The following is a 21,884-nucleotide window of genomic DNA, read 5'->3' as shown; positions in this document are numbered from 1 at the left end:
TGTATTTTGAATGTCTATCACTCAGCTGCTGGTAATTTGGGAGATAGAGCTTTACTGGAGGAGGAGTGCTGTTGGCAGCCGGCTTATGGGTGATATAGCCCAGCTTCTCCCTTTCCAGAGCTTGGCTAACTCTTGCTGCTTCTTGATGCCTTCAAATATGATGTCAACCCTCTGCCTTACCCTCATTTCCCTGCTTATAATATCAGTCCTGTGGGAAATGGAGACCAGAGAATCACCAGGACTGACAAAGTAGCAAGCTCCAGAATGAGAAAGAGACTCCATCTCGAGGAAACTATTAGGTGAGTTATGGAGAAAGGACAGCTGGTGTTCCTCTCTGACCACTATGATTGAGTGCAAGGTGTATATGCATCATCACAAACAGGTACACACACACACACACACACACACACACACACACACACACATACACACACACACAAACACACATGCATGCATGTACACACAAATGAAAATAAAGCAAAAAAAATCCTGGTTTTAGATATTGGTAGCTTCAAGTCATATTACATAATACCAACATTAACCCATATATTCTAGTTTTATTCAAGATAAAACTTGGGGAACTAAGTGGCTTGGGTAGCTCTAAGTGAGTTGCATATCAAGAAAGCTTACATTGGGATGGGAATACGATGGTGAATAAAGCGCTTGCTGCTCAGCTGTAAATAACTGAATGTGAATCCTCAGATACCACATAATGGGCAGCATGCTACAGCAAGCAACTGTAATTCCAACACACCTATGGCAAGAAATCCACAGGAGAATTTCCTAAAATCATGTGGGCCAGCTAGCCTGGAGAGCATAGCAGTGAATAAGAAATTCTACCTTCAACAAGGTTCAATGTGATGATTAACATCTAAAGTTGTCCTCTGACTGCCACGCAGATGCCATGGAATAACTTGCATTTCCACACACACACACACACACACACACACACACACACACACGCTAAAGAGCTGACTTTCAAGTATCATATATATGTCCAAATATGTCCATTTATAATACTTATCAATTTTTTACAGTAACTCTAGGTTAGACTAATTACTTTTTCCTTCTCATTATGGAAAATTGCAAGGACATGAGCCAATTTATTAAATAACACAGATTCTAAGAAAAGAATGGAGTCACTATAAAGTTTCACCTTTGATTTTAATTTTAAAATATTATACTTCTGTTTTAATTACTTATTGTGGTGGTTTGACTCGGGTGTCCCCCATAAACTTAGGTGTTCTGAATGCTAGGTCCCCAGGTGATGGATATTTGGGAATTAACATCTCCTAGAGGCAGTATTATTGTTGGGCATGGGCTTATGAGTGTTATAGCCAGTGTCCCCTTGCCAGTATTGTTCTTACTGAATTCAGGTCTTTCACCTCTGATCAGAATAGTCCATCAATCAGTATTTGGCACTCTCCTGTTCCTGTTGTCCATATGATGTTGGCCAGGAGGTGATATCTACCTTCTGCTCACACCATCAATTTCCCTCCCATCATGGGGCTTCCCCCCTGAGCCTGTAAGCCAAAATAAACCTCTTTGTTTCCAACAAGCTGCTCCTGGTTGGATGATTTCTACCAGCAATGCAAACCTGACTGCAACAGTAAAGTGGAACCAAGGAGTGGGATTGCTGCTAGACACCTGACTGTGTAGCTTGGCCTTTTGGAGCTGATTTTCAAGAGGAATGTGGAAAGTCTTGAAACCTTGGCCTAAGAGATGCTTTGCAGTACTGTAAGTACAGATTGATGGACTATTCTGATCAGAGGTGAAAGACCTGAATTCAGTAAGAACAATGGACTGCGAGATTTGGCTTATGAGGGTGAGAAAGCTTTGCTTGGACTGGGCTAGCAGTTTGTGTGGGAGACTTGGTATTATGCTCGTGTCCTGAGAAGTTGTCCTGAAGAAGAAGTCCTGAGGGTTGCTTTGTGTAGAAATGAACTGGTATGAGCAGAGGGATATGGCACAGAAAGAAAAATCTTTGATTGAACTGCTGCCTGTTAGCTGCAATTGAGAGATTACAACTATTGAGATTGGGCCAGCTGACCTGCACTGGGGCAACAGGAAGAATGTAGATTCTTTTGAAGGGATCTGAGTGCCCAAGGAGTGACCTGTTCATCAAAGTCTGCTTTATTTCCCCCTGGATTAAGAAATTGGCACATTACATGGTATTATGGAGTATACGAAATGCAGGAAAGAGAGGGTCATTGAGTTTGCAACATGGTCTTGTGTTTTGGAAATTGCCATGGACAGTGTGAAGCAGGTTTGCTGGATGCCTGCATGGAGACCCCATGGGGCCATGAGGATGAACCATGGATTGCAGTGGAGACCCAGTAAAGATGTCCAGCTGCTAAGGAAAGCTGTCAGCCCTGGATGAAGTTTTCCAGGACTGTGAGTAGCATAGCTGGAGGGGCAGAATTGGAACTCCAAATACTTGTTGCTGGATAGTATTATCAGACTTGGAGATTTGTCACTGACTACAGTTGTTAGACTTGGAGCTACAGAGTTTGATGTTTGCCCTGGTTGTTTTAAATCTTGTATTGGTTGAATATTTCTTTGGTATGTCCAAAGACATCTTTTGTAGTGTGAATACTTACTCTTTGCCATTATGGGTTTTTGGGGAAATTTTTGCTTTTATGGTTAAGTCAAAAGATCTTGGACTATGGAGATTTATGAATATCATTGGAATTAATAAAAACTATGGATACTTTTAAAGTTGGATTAATGCACTGCATTTTATATAATGTATGGTTATCAATTTATGGGGGCTAGGGTGGAATGTAGTTTGACACAGGTGTCCCCCATAAACTTAGGTGTTCTGAATGCTAGGTTCTCAGATGATGGAGATTTGTAAATTAACACCTCCTGGGGGCAGTGTTATTCTTGGGGATGGGCTTGTGGGTGCTATAACCAGTGTCCCCTTTCAGTGTTTGAAACATTCTCCTGTTCCTGTTGTCCATCTGATGTTGGCTAGGAGGTGATGTCCATCCACTGCTCATGCCATCGTTTTCCCTTCCATCATGGGGCTTTCCCCTTGAGTCTGTTAGCCAAAATAAACCTCTTTTTTTCCACAATCTGCTTTGGTTGGGTGATTTGTACCAGCAATTTGAACCCGGCTGCAACACTTATATTTTCCACTTTTATTTAAAATTCTGAGAATGTTGAATAGTAAGGATAATGCATCTGAAAAAAAATAAAACTTTGGATTTGAAATATTTTTAAATTTTATTATTCTCAAACCCAGCAGGAGAGTATTTTTCCATATGAGATGAAATATGTATTAATACTATTCCATATAAGAATGTCAAACCTGGCAGCACTTTTCTGCTTTATAGAATTTCCTACATATTTCCACTGTCCGGCTTAGAGCCCATGTCACTCCCTGTTTCCCATCATTCAACAGAGATACGCCCCTGGCCTGTGGAACATTCTCAGTCAGCACACACAGCTGCTCACAAAGGCCAGGGTCCATGTTGCTCTGATTGTCAAAGTTAAAAGAGTGCAAATGTCATCATGCAGGACCACTCTGGGAAGAACTTAAGTCATGGGTCATTCAACCCATTGGCATGAGGAGTAATTATCCACAGAAATGAGGAGGGTGAGGACACATAAAATCTCTGGGCCTGTGTACATTTGTCCTATGAAAATTGTAGTCCTGGGCTGGAGGGATAGCTTGTGGTTAAGGCACTTGTCTGCGGAGCCAAAAGACCTGGGCTAGATTCCCCAGAACCCACTTACGCCAGATGTGCAAGGTGATGCATGGGTCTGGAGTTTGTTTGCAGTGACTGGAGGCCCTGGCACTCACATTGCTTCTCAATCTCTCTCTCACCCTACCTCTTTCTCTCTCAAATAAATAAGCAAAAATAAGAAAATAAAGAAATTAAAAATAAAGTTACAGTACTAAATATCTCAATTAATTTATAGATATTAATGAATACAGATGACTTTATAGACTCCCAAATGCTTTCCAGAAAACATCACTTTTGTGTGCTATCTGTATTCCTGTCAATGATAAAATGTCTCCCCCAACTCAAAGGAACCCTCACTCACATCATCCTAAAATTAACTGCTATACCATTCAGCCAAAACTGGTTAAGTGATGGTTCAGACATTCATGTGTTATTCTTTATACAAGAAAAAAGATGAGAAAGAATTGGAGGGGGCATTTATTTTGAGGAAATAATTAGGGTATTATTTCATATCCACTATTCACTACTATGCATCTTCTCCATATGAAAGAAAGAAAAAAAAAAGGGAGATTTCACACACAAAAATGTTGCAACATCTATCTGGAAAAGAGAAGCAGGTTCTCCAACGGAGAGTAAGTTAGCACCCGGAGAATTGAGATAACACTTACTTTTTTGATAGACAGTATGATAGGTGATGCACGACCCATTTTCATCAACAAGGAGGGTCCAATGGGAGGGGGTAGTTCACAGATGAGCCTAAATAATGGTACCAAACTGCCTGTATTTACTGAAAAGAAAACTAATAAATTAAATTTTAAAAAAAAAATAATAATAAAAACTTAAGTATGCATTTTAAAAAAATGTTGCAACATTAAGAGCTCGTGATTTTGATTTGACCCCTAATTTCTGGGGACACTGGTATGCTGTGGAATTCTACACAATGATAAAATAAGTTAGAATTTAATAATGGTAAAGAAAAAAAAACTATCCAGGGAGTGGAACATCCTGACTTGGGCTATGGTAAGAGGGACTTGAATCAAGAGAGCCTTCAGGGGAAGAAATGACCTTGATTCCAGTGGTCTGCCTGAAAAATTATTGCTCAGAGGGCCCAGAAGAATCTCTCAGGAGCTTCACCAACATCCCCTTGAGAGCAAGTCTATTTCCAAATCTCCAAGTAAAGGAGCACTTATCCCGTATCACCGTTATGCCTTGCACATAAGCTTCTGCTTCATTTCAACTCTATGAACATGAGCTCTGCCTGAAACCAGCTTATGTGGCAGAGGAAAGCAAAATTCAATAAATAAATAAATAAATAAATAAATAAATGGAAAATAAGTTGTTGGACTTCATGGCTATAGACCCCTAAGGTAGGGCAACCCCAGAAGTAAAGGAAGAAACATTAAAATGAAGGTACGTGCAACATGGACTTTCTATTTTGATTAGACTGTAGTTGTAGATTAGGTAGGTTGGGGCTCCTCTCTCTCTCTCTCTCTCTCTCTCTCTCTCTCTCTCTCTCGTTCTCTCTCTCTCTCATTCTTTTGTGCTCAATTTCTATGTGTGCTTGTGAACATACTACAAACAAACATGTTAATCACAGACTGTGCCACTAAGCTGTATCTCTGTCTCTATTAACTTTTAATATGCCCAAATGCAACACTGATCACTATCCTGTTATGATGTCAGGCTCTGCTAGATGTTATTTAGTAGGGCCTGAAATAAGTCATATCCAGGCGCTCAGATTAACTCCTATGAACCTTTACCCCCACACAGCACAATGTCTATAATGCTAAGGAACAATTTGCTTTGGACCCTCTTCATTTACTTTTTATTGAACCCAAATCTGTCCCTAATCAGTTGTTCTAAGTCAAACAAGCCAAATATAAGTTCTAGATACAGCCTATAACTTTATTATAGAATATGCTGAAAGGTGAACACATTGTTATACAGAAAATTTAATAAAATATTTTATGTTATTCACAAAATTAGTTTTATTGAACTCAAAAAATATACATTATGTGGTTGTAGAGATGGTTTATTGGACAAGCATGAAAACCAGAGTTTGAATGCTCTTGTACCCACATAACTGCTGGGAAGGTGTGGTGGTTTGATTCAGGTGTCCCCCATAAACTTAGGTGTTCTGAATGCTAGGTTCCCAGCTGATGGGTATTTAGGAATTAATGCCTCCTTGAGGGAGTGTATTGTTGGGGGCGGGCTTATGGGCTTTATATCCAGTTTCCCCTTGCCAGTGTTTGGCACACCCTCCTGTTGCTGTGGTCCACCTTACGTTGGCCAGAGGGTGATGTCCACCCTCTGCTCATGCCTTCATTTTCCCCTGCCATCGTGGAGCTTCCCCTCGAGCCTGTAAGCCAAAATAAATCTCTTTTTCCCAGAAGCTGCTCTTGGTTGGGTGATTTCTACCAGCAATGCGAACCGGACTGCGACAGGAGGCATGACAGCCTTTCATCCCAGTACTCCTGGAGATGGAGATAGGGGACACACAGAGTAAGCCGTCTAGCTTGACTAGCCAAATAGGCATGTTATGGGTTCATGGGTTCAAGTGAGATGCTCTACCTCAGTAAATGAAGGACAGACATGGAGGAAGGCACTCAGTCTCCAAACACTCATGCCCTTGCAACCCCCCCCACACACATGCACCCACATGCACAAGAAACACTCCCCACATACAAACACACTACATACATACACAAGAGTAAACATTAGCAGAGTTGTTATGGATTTAAGGTTGGCTTCCATAATAAATTTTTATTTTTATACGAATTTTTTTCTTTATTACTTATGCACATACTCAGAGTGCAAACAGCACACGTTGGTACCATTTTTACCCTCATCCCTGTCCTCCACCTCTGCAAGGATCCTCCTCGTTGGGGATGCCAGTTATCTCTATGAGGATTGTGGGTCGTGTCTTGTGGGGGGCAATCTTCAGTTATGGGGAACAGGCTATATCTCTGTGCTTAATGTCCCAAGTTGTGGCCCTTACAGTCTTTCTTACTGGAAATGAAATGAGGACAGTCAAATAGATACAAAGAGAGGTAACCAGAAAGTGTCACATACAGTATTCTGGCCATAGTCAAATAAATGAAATCAAGAAAATGCTGCATTTGACAGCAGTATCTGTTCAGACTAATATGTGCTGTAGGGCATTTGAAGGCAGGGAGCTAAACATGTGGATGGCATTTCTGTCCGGCAGCTGATGCTGTCTACTTACAGATCCACTCCTTGCTCTTTAAGAGCAATGATTAAAAGGAAGAGGCATCAAGCTACCATCAATCACGGGGTATAAGAGGGCCTACACCTATCAAACTGTCTATCAAAAAAGTAAGTGTTATCTCAATTTTCTGGGTGCTAACTCACTCTCCGTTGGAGAATCTGCTTCTCTTTTCCAGATAGATGCAGATCCTAAGAAGAGAGCTGCCCCAACATACCTCAGAAGGGGCCCAACTGAAACTAAGGACAACTGGCGAAATAAGCAAGGGTGATGTTTTCCTGTGAACTGGATACCAGCACAAAGGGGAAGGAGATCAATTCAGAGAAAAATCAACTCCTACCAAATCAGAGATCCAGAGCCTCAGAGGCCCCCAACACCTCAGCACTGAAGCAGACCAAAAATGAACCCAACATGGCTCAGGGAAATCTTGCGGAAGAGGGGGCGGAAAGAATGTCAGAGTTACATGTTGGGTCATGATTTTCAGAGACATTTATCATACTAATAACTGGGGGCTAACTCCACAATGCACGACCCATTTTCAATAATAAGGAGGGTCTAATGGGAGGGGGTAGATCACAGATGAGCCTAAATAATGGTACCAAACTGCCTGTATTCACTGAAATGAAAACTAATAAATTAAATTAAAAAAAAAAAAATATGAATGCAAAAAAAAAAAAAAAAAAAGAAAAAATAGAAAAAAAAAAAAAAAAAAGGAAGAGGCAAAGGCAGGCAGAAAAAATAGGCAGAAGAGAGATGAACTCTTCTTATTGTCACTGTTTGGTTCATAATTAAAGTTATGTTACATATGTCTGCTGTTTGTAAATCCTTTAATAGCAGACATAGTTCACCTTTCTGTGTTATCAATGGAATAATTTTTGAGAAACTGTCCTAAGACAGTGTGTTCAAGCTATAAATCTTTTACTACCTGAAATAAGGTTTAACCAGAAAGTTTACATGTAGTTAAAAAGTGACCAAATATTTAAAATGAGTCAAACCAAATGTGCCTTGTTTAGTTCAGGTCTGTTAAATATCAAGGTGGACAGGCCAGCCTTGCATAAGATCAGCACTTAGATCGGTCAGCTGTCTCATGCTGATAAATAACCAGAGGCAAAGATGGCATTTCAAACTAAATGATCCTGAGAAGGTGAAAGTTGAGTCCTCCTGAATCACATCCATAAACACACACACACTCACATTCACTCACCATTTCTGTCTTACTTATATGTGCAAGCTTACACACACAAAAAAAAATCAGGGGCTGGAGATATGGCATAGCGGTTAAGCGCTTGCCTGTGAAGCCTAAGGATCCCGGTTCGAGGCTTGGTTCCCCAGGTCCCACGTTAGTCAGATGCACAAGGGGGCGCACGCGTCTGGAGTTCATTTGCAGTGGCTGGTAGCCCTGGCGCGCCCATTCTCTCTCTCGCTCTCTATCTGCCTCTTTCTCTGTCTGTCACTCTCAAATAAATCAATAAAAAATCTTTAAAAAAAATCAGTTCTCAGAAATAATTTCAATGACTAATACACAGATTTTTGGTTGAAAAGAACATGGAGAAGATAGGGAAAGAGTCAATTTCAGTGGTATCTAAACATACTTATGGTGACTTGTTTCTTTAAATTGGATGCCTGCTTGGGTTAGGAACAAAGACTGCTAGAAATGGGGTTTAATAATCACCAGCCTTCTCAAAGCAAAGGACAAAACAAGACAAGCACTGTGGGATTTCAAACTTGTCAGCAATCTCTAGGTACTTCACTCATCACAAGGCCACTGGATTTAACCAGCATCCACTTCAAAGACCACAGGAAACCCACCTCTTCAACAAAAGTCTCCTTTGAGCATATGCGGAGTGATTGTTTTTCTTGCTCTTTATCCCACAGGTGAATTCCAAGGTTAGCTGGTACCAAAATCTTGAACAATAGACTGGAAAACTTACTGGCTCACTTTCTCTCATTGCAAATGCATAGAACGTTATTGTAATTTAAGATATATTCTAGGTGTTGATTTTCATAAAATCTACAATTCAAGAGGCACACTGTATAATTTGGTTGATGTCATGGTAAAAACAAAACCCAGTATTACTGGGAAATTGAAAAATAGTATGTATTGAAATTGACGACTGCTTACGCTTCTGATTCATCTGCATGATGTAAATCCTAAAGTACCACAGCATATCTGTTTCTAATAAATTGACAGATAATATTTGTGATCAATTGCCAAATTACCTTGCATATGTCTTGGTATCAGGAATATAAAATGTATTTATTGTTGCTAAATTTTATCTTGAATTCTTATACTTTGTGCATACTTGGGGGACATTTGACCAAAATATGCATTTTGCATTTATCTGAACATAAAATGATTGATCAGTTCCATGGGGCATCCACTATTCTGGTTTCTATCACCTAAAATCAATGTTTGGTGATACTCTAAATTGTAGGGCACTTGGGAACTAACCTTAAGGTCACACTGGGAAAACCAGAATTCTGGTGGAGCCCAGTTCCTGTCTAGCCTTGTCTCTGATCCCGCATCTCATGCCTGGCACCCACATCTTTTGCTGCATCTCATGGCATTGGCTGTGTCATTTGTTTGGACACATGCACCTCATGTGCCACTCTCTATTATCAGTCATCTGAGCTGACTACAAGTTTCTGGAAGACAGATCCTAAATCTTGTATTATGAAGGGGCAAAGCTCAATGCCATTCCTATGACTCAAAGCTGGGAAATTTCTTGTTTTATATTTCAGAAGGATCAAAACAGAAATATGTAAAGAGATTTTTAAAATCTAAAATAACGGTCTTAAATGTTAATAACCTTGCCTTATGTTTTGTGTGCATACAGAGTGTTTATTGTCACATAGAGTCTGAGAAAGAAAACTGAAAGGGGTTATTCATGTTTTGCATCTGATAATGATTAACCGAGTCATAACTATCAAAAGTAAGCAGTGAGGAAGACAAATAAAGTTTCACAAGCCCCATTGAGCACAGATTGCTTAACACAGGGGCCGATTGTTATGCTCTGACACATAGACTGAGAAACAGAAATGATTAAGAAAGCCCTCTCCCCAAGATTTGGAAGTGAATGTTGTCTGTGTCACTTTTCCTTTGATGTTAGAACCAACGTGGGATTTCTCCCTATTCTGTCACTCCACTGGACTGTAGCATTTCCCCCCAAATTCCAATTCCAACCACTAGATGTCAGACAGACATCACATAGTAGAATATCCTGGCCTTTTATCACATGGATCATTACCAGTTTCCTGAACATCTACATTTAAGGTGGATTGACAAAATAAGTACCAGGCGTAAATGAAGCAGGGCAGTGCATTTTAGGCCATGGGATAGGTCATGAGATGTGTACAAACACTTTTAATGAAAATATACAGAATAAAACAGACCAGAGGGCTGTTGTAGGAATCTGAAAAATTAATGAGAATGAATTCAAGGGGAGAGGATTGTAAAGGTTCCCTGCATCTGTAATAATCTACTGTCCTGGATAGAGCAGGGAAAACATGTCCAAACAGGAAAGAAGAGGCTACCAAATTTTATAAATGGTTTGTACTCTGGAAACTTCGGGATGGAAAATTAGCTTGGCTACGTGTTAACTGAGTAAACCTGGTATAGTGCTTAAATTTGTGAGTAAAATGAGAACACCTCTCAGACAGTGACTGAAAATTCAGTGAAATATTATACATAGATCATTGGGAAGTGTCCATGACATACTGTAGGTACTGAATTATTTAGCCCACTGTTTCAAGTGTGTCCTACCAACACAAAACTGTGATATGAAATTCCAGAATACAATGCTAGAACCCATATAGGGAACTTATAATTTAAAATGGGAATGTCAAGGCTGTTCCATATAGAATCACTTGGTGAATTGAATTTTAAAGGATTGAAAGTTGTTCATGAAGAGGTAGAAGTGTATTCCAGACCATGGGGATCTGCAGGTTTTGCTTAGGAGGGAGAAGCAAGTGTTCTTCTTTTGGTAAGTGACATGCCATGCCTTTTGGATGAAATGGGGTCCATGTGGATGAGAATTCTGAATCTGGGATAAGGGTGGCTATTTGCAATGAGAGGACAATAATAAAAGTGTATGTAGGTCATTCTTAAGACAATGGGATTTTATTCTATATGCAATAGTGTTCTTAAAGCCTTTAAAATTAAAGTAGTCACATGCTTGATAAAGGTTTCTCTGCCTTCAGAATTGTGATTGTGTTTGAGGAGTCCACAATTCTTGAGAAGTTGGTTCATTGATTGCAATAAGGGCACAGTGCCCTCCCTAAACAGTATTACAGTGATATAGTCATGGGATCATGAACAGTATAACAGTGATATGTACATGGGATCATGAACAATATTACAGTGATATGGACATGGGATCATGAACAATATCACAGTGATATGGACAAGGGAACATGAAGAGTATCACAGCGATGTGGACATGGGATCATGAACAGTATCACAGTGATATGGACAAGGGAACATGAACAGTATCACAATGATATGGACCTGGGATCATGAAGAGTATCACAGTGATGTGGACATGGGATCATGAATAATATCACAGTGATATGGACAAGGGAACATGAAGAGTATCACAGCGATGTGGACATGGGATCATGAACAGTATCACAGTGATATGGACAAGGGAACATGAACAGTATCACAATGATATGGACCTGGGATCATGAAGAGTATCACAGTGATGTGGACATGGGATCATGAACAATATCACAGTGATATGGACCTGGGATCATGAAGAATATCACAGTGATATGGACATGGGATCATAAACAGTATCTTAGTGATATGGACATGGGATCATGAACAGAATTACAGTGATATGGTCATGTGATCATAAGCAGTATTACAGTTATATAGGCATGGGATCATAAACCGTATTACAGTGACATGGGCATGGGATCATAAGCCGTATTACAGTGATATATACGTGTGAACATAAAGAGCATTATACTGATCTGGACATGGAACAAACTGAAGGCAATTGGATAAAATTAAGAACATTTCGTAGAGTGTTTTATGTTTTTACTTAGGAAGGTAGTAGGAGAGATCTGAACTGAATTGGTGAAGAGTAGAATAAGGTTTAAAGTGAATATAGCCCAATGCCTTTAACTTTAGGATACATACATTCATAGTCAATATTAGGCTTTCAGAAAATTGTGAAGAGTCATAGATTTAGGGCTTTGGGGTTGAGGCAGTTGTGACAGCTAAAGCCACTCAAGTTAAATGATCTACTCCAAGGAGACTACATTAGATTAGATATAGTAAAGCCCCTGGCTTTAGGTACAAGAAGACATCAGAAGCAGGAAACTTTATTAGAAGAGAGTTTTCAAAGTTTGAGCATATAAGCAAAAAAATCATTTTATTGTTCATAATTGGACCATTCTGCATTAGTGGGAATGGAGAGTAGGAAGATAAAGTAATTAACGGTGTAAAAGGAAACTGACTTGCAAAACATTTCAAGGGGGTGACAGGAGATGGGAAGACGGGATCCAGACACTGAGGGGTAACGAGGACAAGGGTACTTCTTAACATATCATCCGAATATAAACAGTGATGTGCCAAAGTTAGTGTGAAGAAAGGCAAAAAAAGGTGCAGAAATAAGTGTGGCATCTAATTTATCACTTCCTAAGTCAGTTTTCAAACAGAAAATTTTTAAAGAAAGAAACTATTTATTGTATTTATTATGGTATACTGGAAGATTTAAATATATGCATATATATTATATGTATATAATATGTGTACAAAAATATATGTGTATACATATATATGCATGTATACATTTTTGAAAACTTAAAATCATAAAAATTAGTCTTTTAAAAATTGTTTTATTTTTATTTATTTATTTGATAGTGACAGATAGAGAGAAAGAGGCAGATAGAGAGGGAGAGAAAGAATGGGCGAACCACGGCCTCTAGACACTGCAAACAAACTCCAGACGTGTGCACCCCCTTGTGCATCTGGCTAACATGGGTCCTGGGGAATCGAGGCTTGAACCAGGGGTCTTAGGCTTCACTGCTAATGCATCTCTCCAGCCCACAATTAGTCTTTTCTATTCATTTATGTTTACATCAATAAATATTGCAAAAGTCAGGATAGAGAGATGACTCGGAGGTTAAAGCACTTTCTTGCAAAGCCTAATAATCCAGGTTTGATTCCCCAGCACTCACAAAAAGTCAGGTACACAAAGTGATGCCTACATCTGCAGTTCATTTTCAGTGGCTATATTTCTTAGTGTACCCGTTGTCTCTCTGCCTCTCTTTTCCCTGTCTCTGTCTGTGTGTCACTAAATAAATAAATAAAATATTTAAAAAATCTTTCAGAAATCAAGTAACTATACCTAAATAGTTTATTTTAAATATTTTTGCTAGATTTTCTGAGAAGTATTGAAAATATTTTTGTTATGATTTAATTTTTTTCAAATTAAAACTATTGAGATTTCTATTCTAGAAAATGAACTTGAATGCTTCCTTATCATGAAATAATGCACCAAGTGATGAGGCACTGTGATTTGTAGTTTGTGAAGTGTCATGTGGACTAGTATCAGTATAAGTAGAAGGACACTAAAATTTTATCACTAGGAATTCATCAATAAAGGAGGTTGTTAAGCTACCAGCTTTCAAGATTCCTTCCAAGTCATAAAAGCATTTGATCTGTTTTATATTTCATTAGAGTAATTGAATTATTATCAACATTTGTGTATAATGGCTACATATATTGCCTTGTAATGTTTTACTCCCCGAAAGTTACATGTTTTCTACTTAAATTCTTGTTATAAAGATTTATATGATATAAAAAGTAGAGCAGAAGATAGAACTGATTTTATTTCTACTCATGGCTTGATTTCACAGGTGCCCATCCTGGTTTCACAATCTACTACACAGGAGTCTCATTTTTCACTTTCATAGCTGTTGCTTTATTTAAAGTTTTGTCTGTTACCTGGGGGAACCCCCTAAGCACAAGATGGGGGCTAAGGACCCCGGTTCGAGGCTCGGTTCCCCAGGTCCCACGTTAGCCAGATGCACAGGGGGCGCACGCGTCTGGAGTTCGTTTGCAGAGGCTGGAAGCCCTGGCGCGCCCAATTCTCTCTCTCTCCCTCTCTGTCTTTCTCTCTGTGTCTGTCGCTCTCAAATAAATAAATTAAAAATTAAAAAAAAAGAAAAGAAAAAAAATAAAGTTTTGTCTGTAAAGTTTATATTTGTTAATACCAATAATGAAAATAAGCTGCTTCATATTTTTCTTACTCCAAGGTGTGTTTGTGTGTGTGTGTGTGTGCGCGCGAGCGCACGCGCGCGTGCATGCACGCACATGAGCACACACACTTTGATTTTCAGTGCTCTGTCAAGATAAAGGTATCCATCATGAAAGCATGACAGACCATGCAGAAATGTTTATATACACTTGGGTGGAGAAAAATAATTCTGCCTAAATCCTTCCTTCAACCATTTTTACCTTGGTAGAGTATAAACTGCATCATTTTTTCATGTTTTAACTCCCTTTTCTCCTACCATCTTGTTAAAAAAAATTAAATTAAACTCAGGTGTATTTATTAATACAATTAATCCATTTAAAGTTTTTAAATTACTGGAAGTAGATTTCTTTGCTTTACAAATTTCCACAATAAAACGTTGATTTTTTTTTTTTTTTTTTTTTTGTAAGCTATGTGTATCTAGATGGTGCTGTTTTTGTTAGGGAAAAAAGTGAGAGCATTTGGTAACTGTGGCAACACAGATGTTTCGAAAGAAATATGAAGTCTTTTTCCTTGAAGAAATTAGATATTGTCCTTGACTGGTCCTCTCAGATCCAAGTTTAGAGGAGAAATAGGATTTTCTTTTAAGGTTCACTGTTTTAGCCTTACTTTTTTGGAAACCATTGGCATGGCCACATCTGAAAAAATAAAACATTATCCTTGAGGCTGCAGAAATGAACTTGTTAGTGCAATCTGCCTCACAAAGTAAACAAATAATTGATTCCCACTCATCTAAAAGTTAAGCAATGACATGGCACAAAAATGGAGAGGTTTCTTCTTTGTCTTATTACATTTTTCTCTAACATGCATATTAAAATGCATATTCTGGTCTCAATCACTACACAATAATTTATTCCTACATTTGTTGTATGGGAAAATCATGTGTTTGTCCCATTGCCCTTCTCCCTGCCTCCATTTCACTGAGGGCCCTCCTCAGTGGGGCTACTGTTATTCACCATGGGTTTATAGGTCATGAATTGTGAGTACAGCAGTTAGTCATTTTGGGGGATCAAAACCTCTGGATACTCTTTCCAATCCTGTGGCTCTTATAATCTTCCTGCCTTCTCTTCAGCAATGTTCCCTCAGTTTTGGGTGGTGAGTTATAAGTCAACTTTAGAGTTAAGCTCTCAGGCAACTTCAGGATTTCTGCTTTGATACCTGTTGAGTATCTCAGTGTCTATCTCCATTACCCTGGTGCAGATTGTCAGGATCCCATTGAAAGAATCAGTCATACTTAACTCATCAATTATTCTGTGGTTTTACCTGGACCCTGCCTGATGTGCAAGGTGTGGCTGATCTTGCGATAGGGTGTCAGCTATCTTTTCTGGTCATGCTGAAGGATTTTGCTTCTCCCTGGTTTTTTGATGCCTTCTGTAAAAGAGAAAACGTATTCTCCAATGGAGAATGGAAAGATTTACAGGGAGGGAAATGGGATATTCACACATAACTAAATCCAAAATGAATTAATGGATTAGTATCATAGAACCCTTTCTCCTGGATAAAAAGCTGAAAGATATAAACCTCAATAAGAGTGTGAGTGGATCATCTGGAAGAAGGGCACTGGGGAGGGTAAAAGGAGGTGTAATTAGACCTAAAACCACTGGCTCTGGCTTGTAACTCTCAGTGCAAGCAATGGGTTTCACTCTATAGTAAGCTGTTAGTTGGACGAAGAACCTATGAGGTCCCCTGAACAAGACAGTTTTCTATCAAAGCGCTTGATTACTCACCATAGGTAAAAGGTTATAGTCTATTGCTGAAGACACCACAAACTTCCAACACAGAGCACTGAGAGATCATGCTGGAAGATGCAAGGAAGCCAGTTCCCAAATGGCTAATCTTTATAGTGCTAGAAAGTACTACATGAGCTGCTGGGGGCAAATGGCCCACAACAAGCAAGGCGTTCTGCTAGACACAAAAATCAACTAGCCATACTTGGACAAGAGTACAAACCTGCGCGTTAGTGGAACAAAGATAGGTGGGCAACTAACGGCTCTCTGACTGGAAATTGGAAACTGGGGGAAAAACAAACTTATAGCTGGTACTTGGAACCAAGACAGAATTCTATAGAGATAAGAGTCATAGACTCCATGGAGAAGCTCACAAAAGTCTGGAAAAAAGAGATGATACACCCATCAAAATCACAATTAACTATGACCTGTTCCCTTTAAATAATGTTGCTCTCATTCCCACTTTTAAAAAAGTATTTTTTGCATTTATTAGTAAAAGAGATAAAGATTGAGAGATTAGGGATGCCAGGGCTGCTTGCTACTGCAAATGAACCCCAGATGCATGCATCATTTTGTGTCCCCTTATGTTGGTTCTGGGGAATCAAACCAGGACCAGTAGGCTTTGTAAACAAGTGCTTTTAAGAACTCAGCTATCTCTCCAGTTTCCCATTTTGCCAATAGTTTTGAATGCATTGTTTTCACCATAAAGATTAAACAGTTCTATATAAATAACAGTTATCTCAATAATAGAAAACTGAGCATAGTTTTAGGGTTGAATGTGCATTATTTTGTGAATAGTCTTTGAAAATGATGATAGTATGTATCCACCAGTTATAGCAGCTTTCATGATGAGCTCAGGGCTAAGACAAGCACTAAAGTGTGTGGGTGGGGGTCTGGGCTAATGCTAAAACATAGAAGAGTCTGGGAGGTATAAGTAAAACAAAGCTAAATTTGACTGAAGAAATACTTGGAGACACAGCCAAATATTTCATTAACTAATAATAATGTATAAATGAAGATTGTGCTTGAAAGAGGTACAGAGATCCACAGGCTTAAGATATAAAACTATCAATGAATCCCCTAAAAGAAAAAAAAAAAATAACACTTCCTTGGTCATCTTATGTTTAGTTCCATTTGGGTTATTTTGAAGTAAATATTATTTTAGAAGAGTTTAAGGCTTGGTACAAAAAGGCTACGAGGATTAAAGAGTTTCTGCTATAGTTTTGGTGTAGTTTTTCACATCAAGGCTCATTAGCTGGAATCTTGGTCTACCACATTTTGTACTGAGGTGGTGGGGCTTTTTGAAGATGATTAGATTATGAGGACATCTGGTAGAGAATAATGCCATTCTCAGAAAACCTGATCAGTCTCTCTGAGCATACTTGTCGTCAAGAAGAGATGAGCTTGGCTGCTCCTCATTCTGTAGTTTCCCACTCTCTCATGCATACTATCCCTTGGGCTATGGGCCACACTGTTTTGTGATACAGCATAGGCCCTCATCAAATGTAGTTACCTGATCTAACACCCAAATAACAGCAGAAATAAACTCTTTTATTTATATAGTACCATAGTATTTGGTCATAGCAACATGATGTAAAAGTTCTGATACATGCCGTTCCAAGATTCATCTGGAACAACCTACTTATTATGGTGCATTGGTTATAAATGCTGATAATAATGTCATTGTTGATTGTGCTTAAAAGTTTAGGGGCATTTCTTTGACCCAATTAGCTATTTCTTTTATGTCTTAGGCTATAATGATGCATCTAGTTGTCATGTCCTTGTAGACACCATTCAACTGCAGGGGCCCTCAAACTTTTCTGTCTTTGTGCTTGGAAGTTTGAAGCATACGTGACAGGTGTGATAAATTTCCCTCTATTGAAATGTACCTGATTATTTATTTATTTATTTATTTATTTATTTATTTATTTATTTATCTCACTGTAAATGGATTAGGAGGAGGACATGTAGGCGGCTCAATGTCATAGAATCATATCAAAGCTGCACTCTGTCACCATGACTTACTGCTAATTATGTTCATCTTAATCAGGCTACTGGTGTAAAGATTTCTCCAATGAAAATCATTCTTGCCCGTTACATTGGTAGATTCAGTTATGTGCATACCACATGCAACTAGAATAGGAGCTACAAGGGCCAGAGGCAAAATTTGGAGCTCTTCTGAATGGGGGCTTTGTGTGTTCATCCATTTCTGTATTTGCTCAATCATTTATTTATATCAGTGCGGGGCCATGGATATTTATTTTATACTTTGGTTTATAAGCCAATATTACTTTATTTATTCTGTCTTTCAGGGAGTTTTGGCCAGTGGGGGCTCTTTCAGTTGGCTTCAGTGCCCTTGAACACAGGTTAATTTGCAGGTCTGTAGGAACAAATGAGGTGGAAGGCATTTTCATATGCATATTTCCATTTGTATATCTTCTTTGATGCAGTGTCTGGTCAGGTCTTTTGCCAACTTTTTAATTGAGTTATTTTCTTACTACATTTTAAAATATTGTATATTTTGAATACAAACCTTTTATCAGATGTATGTCTGATCAATTTTAACCCAGTCTTTGACTTTCCTTTAGATTATCTTAACATACTTTAACAAGAGTGATGATTTTGATTTTAATAGCATTCCACATTTTTTTTCTTTCAGAGAATATTTGTGAAATAATTAACATCTAAAATGTTATAGTCAAATACAATATCACTTAGATTTTATTCTGTATGCATAGTCATTATTCCTGAGAGGTGATAATATATGTTTAGGTGTATATTTGTGTGTGTTTCTTTGTATATTCTTTTATGTAGTATTGTTTATTACAAAGTCTGTTGTGTCTCTATTGATTGTCTTTTTCTTTCATTAGTTGATTGCACTTTCATGAATCTATTTCCAGACTTCTTATTCTATTCTATTGATTTGCGTATACTTTAGTGACATTGTAGTTAGTACTCAAATAAGGTTATAGGAATCTTTGCACCTAATTTAATGAAGAGTTGTCTTGACTGCTTAAGGTAGTTTCTTTTCCAAGTAAACAATAAAAATGAATCTGTTGATATTTGCAAATGAACTTTTAGCAACATAATTAGGATGTATTGAGTCTATACATCAAATCATTCGCAGCTTAAGAATACTGAGACTTCTAGGATACAAAATAAATACACAGAAATCAGTAGCCTTCATATATGCTACCAACAAACACACAGAGGATGAAATCAGAGAATCACTCCCATTCACAATTGCATCAAAAAAAATAAAATACCTTGGAATAAACCTAACCAAGGAAGTAAAGAATCTATACAATGAGAACTTTAAAACACTCAAGCGAGAAATTGCAGAAGACACTAGAAAGTGGAGAAACATCCCTTGTTCCTGGCTTGGAAGAATCAATATCGTGAAAATGGCAATCTTACCAAAAGCAATCTACACATTTAATGCAATCCCTATCAAAATTCCAAAGGCTTTCTTCATGGAAATAGAAAAAACAATCCAAAAATTCATTTGGAATCACAAAAAACCTCGAATATCTAAAATAATACTGAGCAACAAAAAAGAGGCTGGTGGTATCACCATACCTGATTTTAACCTATACTACAGAGCCATAGTAACAAAAACAGCATGGTACTGGCACAAACACAGACATGTAGATCAGTGGAACAGAATAGAGGACCCAGATGTAAGCCCAAGTAGCTATAGCCACCTGATATTCGATAAAAATGCCAAAAATACTCATTGGAGAAGAGACAGCCTCTTCAGCAAATGGTGTTTTGAAAACTGGATATATATCTGCAGAAGGATGAAAATAGATTCTTCTCTCTCGCCATGCACAAGAATTAAGTCCAGATGGATTAAAGACCTTAACATCAGACCGGAAATTTTGAAACTGCTAGAGGAAAAAGTAGGGGAAACCCTTCAACATATTGGTCTTGGCAAAGACTTTCTGAATACAACCCCAATTGCTCAGGCAATAAAACCACAGATTAACCACTGGGACCTAATGAAATTACAAAGATTTTGCACCGCAAAGGACACAGTGAAAAAAAGCAAAGAGGCAACCTACAGAATGGGAAAAAATCTTCGCCAGCTATATATCTGATAGAGGATTAATATCTAGGATATACAAAGAACTCAAAAAGTTAAATAATAAGGAATCAAACAAGCCAATCAAAAAATGGGCTATGGAGCTAAATAGAGAGTTCTCAAAGGAAGAAATACGAATGGCATATAAGCATCTAAAAAAATGTTCTACGTCACTAGTCATCAGGGAAATGCAGATTAAAACTACACTGAGATTCTATCTCACTCCTGTCAGAATGGCCACCATCATGAAAACAAATGATCATAAATGTTGGCGGGGATGTAGAAAAAAAGGAACCCTTCTGCACTGCTGGTGGGAATGCAATCTGGTCCAGCCATTGTGGAAAACAGTGTGGAGGTTCCTAAAACAGCTAGAGATTGATCTACCATATGACCCAGCTATAGCACTCCTAGGCATATATCCAAAGGACTCATCTCATTTCCTTAGAAGTACATGCTCAACCATGTTTATTGCTGCTCACTTTATAATAGCTGGGAAATGGAACCAGCCTAGATGTCCCTCAACAGATGAGTGGATAATGAAGATGTGGCACATTTATACAATGGAGTTCTACTCAGCGGTAAAGAAAAATGAAGTTATGAAATTTGCAGAAAAATGGATGGACCTGGAAAGTATTATACTAAGTCAGGTAACCTAGGCCTAGAAAGCCAAGCTCCACATGTTCTCTCTCATATGTGGATCCTAGCTACAGATGACTGGGCTTCTGCGTGAGAATGAAAATACTTAGTAGCAGAGGCCAGTAAGTTGAAAAGGAGACATAAAGGGTGGAGAAAGGATGGGAGGAGGATACTTAATAGGTTGATATTGTATATATGTAATTACAATAATTGTAATGGGGAGGTAATATGATGGAGAATGGAATTTCAAATGGGAAAGTGTGGGGGTGGGGAGGGAGGGAATTACCATGGGATATATTTTATAATCATGGAAAATGTTAATAAAAATTAAAAAAAAATCTTGAAACATATACTAGTATGCATTAGTAAGTATCCATATTTACAGAGGTGTTTTATAGATTATGTGATCATGGGCTGGAGAGATGGCTTAGCGGTTAAGCGCTTGCCTATGAAGCCTAAGTACGCTGGTTCGAGGCTCGGTTCCCCAGGTCCCACGTTAGCCAGATGCACAAGGAGGCACACGCGTCTGGAGTTCGTTTGCAGAGGCTGGAAGCCCTGGCGTGCCCATTCTCTCTCTCTTCCTCTATCTGTCTTTCTCTCTGTGTCTGTCGCTCTCAAATAAATAAATAAAAATTTAAAAAAAAAGATTATGTGATCATGTATAGGAATTTTTAATATTTGGTATTGTAGGTTTATAGTATATGTGTGTGTAGATGTTTACACAGATATTTTAATAGTGAATATGCATGTATGTTTACACACACAACTCATTCAAGCACTTCAGGATTCATATAATGTAGACCTGTAATGTTTTCAGCAGATATGAGTCTCAAGTCCTCTAATGTAAATTATTTTTTCACAATAAAATTACTAAATGTAAAAAAAAAAAAAAAGAATACTGAGACTTCTAAAACATGAATACAGAATGACTCACTATTTAAATCTTTCTAAATTTCTAGATTTGTCAGGTTTCTATTTACACATGTAAAATAACATTAAACTAGATTTTAATCAACATTTCTTATTTGTGCTATTGTAAATGATATGTGTTAGCTGATTCCCCCCCACCCAATTGGTCCCTGTAAACCACAACCTTTAACATTAGCATTAACTTGTGTTCATTGATCTTGTTTCCAGGCATTTTAGAATACATTCTTATAATTTCAGAAGTTTTCTTGTTATGAAGTTTTTAGATTATTTATTTACAATTATGTGCTGTATACACAGATAACTGCCCTGAAGATAGCTTTA

This window comes from Jaculus jaculus, chromosome 5 (assembly GCF_020740685.1).
Source record: "Jaculus jaculus isolate mJacJac1 chromosome 5, mJacJac1.mat.Y.cur, whole genome shotgun sequence".
Taxonomy (NCBI): domain Eukaryota; kingdom Metazoa; phylum Chordata; class Mammalia; order Rodentia; family Dipodidae; genus Jaculus; species Jaculus jaculus.
Note: the sequence above shows the minus strand (reverse complement) of the source record.